This window comes from Suricata suricatta, chromosome 11 (genome assembly GCF_006229205.1).
Source record: "Suricata suricatta isolate VVHF042 chromosome 11, meerkat_22Aug2017_6uvM2_HiC, whole genome shotgun sequence".
Taxonomy (NCBI): Eukaryota; Metazoa; Chordata; class Mammalia; order Carnivora; family Herpestidae; genus Suricata; species Suricata suricatta.
In genome coordinates, this window is record NC_043710.1 from 1904307 (window position 1) to 1909446 (window position 5140).

The window sequence follows — 5140 nt, forward strand, 5'->3', positions numbered from 1 at the left end:
TCGGGCACCCGGCTCGCCTGGCAGGCGGGTCGTGCGCCGCTGCGTCCCGGGCGCACACACAGGGGCCATTCTTCCCAGCTCCGCGCAACCATATGGCAAATCCGCGTCGACACAGCAGCCCCCGCTCATTCAGGCGCAGAATGTCCCGCAACAGGGAACAATCACAACTCTGTTCGCGTCTATTATGGATGCGAAGGGGCGAGAAAAAAAAATCATTTAACTCCAAGAGATAGCCAGCTAATTACCAACCATATGTGAGCCCGGATTCAAAGCGATGCTGAGGAGTTCATTCTGAATCGGGGCGACTTTATTAGGTATAGAAGACAGATGTCCCGACAGCACACGCATCACAGAAAATCGTGTCAGGGAGTTCTTGAAATGTCCGGGAGAGCTCTTTAAATATTAAAGACTCAGCCTTGCTGATGGGCTGGGCCGGGGTCCTCTGGGAGCCCTGGGCCCAGCAGCGGGACTTAGCAGCAGTCACCGCGGCAGACGCGGCCCTGCCGGCCCGGGGAGCGGTCTGGCCTCCTCTGCCCCCTCCTCTGGATGTCTGAGGCCTGGTCTCAGGTGCTCTGGGCCCCCCCAGGGAAGTGCGAAGGGACTGGACTTGCCCCGATGGCCCATCAGAGGCCAAGGGCTGGCTCTATTGTTACAGTAAGCTCTTCCCAACCCCCACCCCCGGGAGCGAGAAGGAAGCGGCACTTGGGGTATCTGGGCTCCCCGCCGGCCAGAGCCCTGCCGGCCAGTGGGCACAGTAGGTCTTCCACTGGAGATGACTGACCGAGTGGATGAATGAATGGGTGAGCCCTGGCACACTACCCGGCCGTGGAAATGCCTTGGGGAGGGGTTGGGAGTGGGGACAATCGGGAAGGAAAATCCCCCTGGTTTCTTCACCAAGAAAATAGCCCCTGGTCATGAGCCTCCTTCTTTGAGGAAGGAAAGGAGAAAGCGCATTTGAGAGAGAGAGAGAGAGAGAGAGAGAGAGAGAGAGAGAGATCTTTCTCTGTTTTCCATGCAATGCAATTATGTTCCAGCTTTTCCTCCTTGTTCTTCTTTTAAGCCAAATGTCTGAATAAAAGGATTATTCCCCGACCCCCCCAGGGCCGTGGGGGCCACTGCTGGCTAGATTAGCCGCCCCCGTGGCTTCCGCATTTCTTCTGTGAAAGTAAGTGAGGTCAGCTGCCATTCAGTGTCGCAGCATATATATTTGAAAATTTAAATATTTGAATCAAAGGAAAAGGGGGGATTTGCATTTCTCGCCAACGCGACCGGCCCGTTCTGCGCACTCGGGACAATGGAGACGTTTCAGTCGGCATGAATTGTCTCCTCGCAGGAGGACTCTGGAGAAAGGCGGCCAGTGCTTTTACCTTTGTTTCTTCCGCTTTTGTTTTGTGTTGTGTTTTTCTTTCCTCTTACCCACTCCCATCCAGGGGGCTGTTTTCTGAAACTTGGTGGCTGACTTTGGTTTTGGAGGCATAAAGAAGCAAGAAACGTGCACATCTGAGGCCTCTCTGGCACAAAAGCAAAATTTAATTGAACATGGGCGGGCGGAGAAGGAGATACGGGGGCTCCCGGGCCGCGTCCAATGCGCTAATCAGCTGACTCCAGCTGGACTGGCCGCGGAGGCTAATGAAGCCCCCGGTGAGTCGGGGGGAGGGCCGGGCCCTGGTTCTCTGGGGCACCAACCCTCCCAGCCATCCGGCGAGACCCCAGGCCCCCGCGTCCCCAGTTAGCGGTGGGGGCTCACAGCCATCGGCCCTGCACACGGCTGTTTCATCTTGGCCTTGGAAGGTGGCCTTTTGGGGGACTCCCCCGTCTCATGACGTGTCCGTGGGTGTTGATGCTTCTACAGGGAACGGGCCAAGAGGCAGCGTAACGCCCTGGATCAGGAAAGGTGCGGGAGGGGGTGTGGGTGGGGTTTCTGCTGGGGGCAGGAGTGCAGCCCCTGCCCACCCTGGCCGCACGGGCCCCGACTTGTGTCGTCCCCTCTGCCCAGCTGGGGCGCGGTGGACGCCGGATCCATTAGTCCACTTGCCAGGTGACATACACACAGACCCCGAGGCCAGAGCCCGAGGGCCAGGCGGGGCCCCCAGGCCTCCCTCCTTGTGTGTGGCCGGCCGTCCTCCCCCTGTGTCCTCACGGGGCGTCCCTCCGTGCGTGTCTCTGTCCTGATCCCCTCTTCCCACCAGGACCCTGGTCCCACGGGATAAGGGCCCACCCCAGTGACCACATTTTAACTTAATTTCCTCTTTAAAGGCCCTCTCTCTAAGAAAGGTCTCATCCTGAGATACTGGCTGGTAAGACTCAAACACAGGATTCTGGGGGGACGCCTTCTGTGTGCAGCATTGGGCCTCCTGGCTCGAGACGCAGTGGGGGGCCTGGTTCCAGAGCCAGAGTGGGGGTCAGCCTGGTGACGCGGCCCGTGATCAGGGCAGCTCCGGGCACTCCTGCATTTCAGAGAGGCCGTGAGTGCCTTCTGGGGGCTGCCCCTCCTTTCAGGTCCCTCCCCCCTGCCCTGGACCCATATTCTTGAGGGTGCTGTTTGGCCATGCCATGGCCCCCCATGCACACTGAGAATTGGGGCCTGAGGCGGCTTTAGAACCCAGGCCTGGTCCCTGCGTGGCCGCGGGGCCAGGCCCGTGCCCAGGACTCACCGTCCTTGACTCTCTCTCTGCTTTTCCTCCCCTTTTTTCCGTGACCGCACTCCTGGTTTTTCTTCTCTTTCCCAAATCCACCCCTGCTATTCCTAGATCCAAGTAAAAGCCCAGTGGGGGTAGAGTTCACAGCTCCGCAAGTTGCCTGGGGCTGGAGCCCCAACATCAACGGCTCGCACCCCCCTCTGCTGCTCTGTGCTGCTGTGTGACCCACCCAGGGCTTTTTGACCTCTCTGAGCCTCGGCTAGCCTGTTTCATGGCCAGCAACATGCCGGCCTGTCCTACAGGCCGAGGGAGAAAGAGCTGATGAAAATGGCTGAAAAAACACTCCAGGCATTTAAAAAATGTCACGTAATTGCAAAATAGTCCTGACAACAACCATATACTCTGGAATTTCGCTGGAACCGAGGGCAGGCCGGAGTGGGGTGTGGCACGTGGTGGGCCTGCCCGGGCCTCTGTCCAAGCGGCGCTCGTTCCCAGGGGGTCCTGCGGCAGGAGCCCCCGCAGGGCTGGGGCTCCCCCACCGGCAGGGCCGGTGCGCAGCCTGGTGCTTTTTAGTTTTCAATTTCCAAAATGAGAATAGCCTGTGTTTTCCCTGATTGTGGAAACACAGGCTCCGTGTACAAAACCAATATGTGATCAATACAGACATGTCTAAGAAAGTGCATGCTCCTTCAGAGAGACACCCTCCCACTGGCAGAGACCCGGGAAGGAGGCAGTTCAGGGCTTGGCCCAGGTTTGGGGCCCACGTTCCCTCTTTAGGTCCCGAGCACACGTTTTAGTACATATTTCTAAGCGTTAGAGTAAATATAGGTATACACACATATTTTATTTTAATCTCAACATATTAACCGTGATGAGAGGCTTCAGAGACCCATACTATGAGCGTGGGAGACGAAGGGGCAGAAGAATTCCGGAGAAGGGCTTCCGAGCGGCCGGTGACCGTAGGAGACGGGCTTACGCCTCAGCCGCGGCGGAGAGGGCTGCATGCGTCCAGGGTCCAGGTTCGGGGCGACGCTGCTGTCGCCAAGGGGCGGCAGGGACAGGGAACAGGAGGAAACACAGGTGCTCCAAGGAAGGGCCCCGGAGTGCAGACCGAGCGAGCGGCAGCCTTGGGTCCCGGTGGCCGGCGAGCCGGGCGGGCTGCGGGTCCCAGGACGCCCTGCCCGGGTGGGGGGCTCCACTGACCAGGCTCTTCGTGGCTGGGTCCCAGGCGGATGGAAGTTTCTGGTTGATGACGCGGATGCAGGGGGCGGGACCAGCCCGTGTTTGTCTGGAGGGGGTATCACAACCCTGCTCGAACTGTTTCCTGGAAAGAAAATGAATGGAAGGCGTTATTTCCACACTGATAGGAAACGGTTTCCATCTCACGACCATGGAAACGTCCCCGGCGCATCCTGGCTGCGCTCGCCACCATCCGCCCTCCGCCGGGCCCGCATCCTGTTGGCAAAGACCGTTGGCCGGCAGGACAGGCACCGAGGGGGCCGAGCCCTCTGCCCCGGCCTGTCTGCAAGGCACCTTGTGGCGTCCCCCAGAGGCCAGACCCTGATCAGGTGAAGGGGGGGGGCTCCCCTGAGGAGTCAGGTGAATCAGGGAATCAGGTGCCCCGGGACGGGACGGGACGGTTTGGGGAGAGCCCAGGGGGTGTGGGTGGAGCAGGGCTGGAGGGAGGGGATGGGGGGGCCTCAGCGGCTCCGGGCCTCGCCCCCAGATCGGCCCTTTGCCTGAACAGGTTACAAAACTACAACAGCAAACCTGAGGAGCGAACGGGTCTCTTTTCTTCCTAACGGTGGCTCTGGCCTGAGCGACGCATCCAGTGACTGCTGGTCCAGAAACGGGCCTCCTCCTGGTCGGTGGGGCAAATTCCTCACCCACCGAAGCCTGGGTTTTCTAGGTTTGTGGTTAAAATACTAAAAGGTCGCAAAGGGCCCTTCCCCGTCATTCTGTCTTTCAGTCATTCTCTCACTCACTCGTTCATTCTGTCCTGACTTTCTCCCAAGCGCCAGTGCCCAGCCTCCCTGGGCTCGGTGCAGGCAGGCCCCGGGCGGGCTCTGGGCACAGAGCCGCCGGGGTGCGGAGCCGGGCAACCGAGGGATCTCGGGCCTGCACAGTGGGGCGCCCCGGAGGCCGGGCTGACCCCCAGGGGTTGTGTGGGGCCACGGCTGCCCCGTTCCTGGGTCCTGCCGGCCTTTTTCTGGGTTGAAACCCAGGGAGGGGCGTCTGTCACATTCCCGTTGCAGGAAGCCGTCCCAGGAGTCCCGGCTACACTGGAGTCCCGGCCCGCAGGGACTTACCAGGCCGCCCCCAACTGCCTCCTGCGGACTAGGGCCCTGAGGGGCAAGGGCCCTCCTTGAGAGGGGGGGGTCCCTGCTGCCGCCCCGCCTGCCCCTCCCCCTCCCCCGCAGCCCCCACGCCCCCGCTAGTCTGTTTGGAGAAGAGAGCGGACCAATTTGTTTTCATTCAGAATCACTTAAGATCCCATTTTG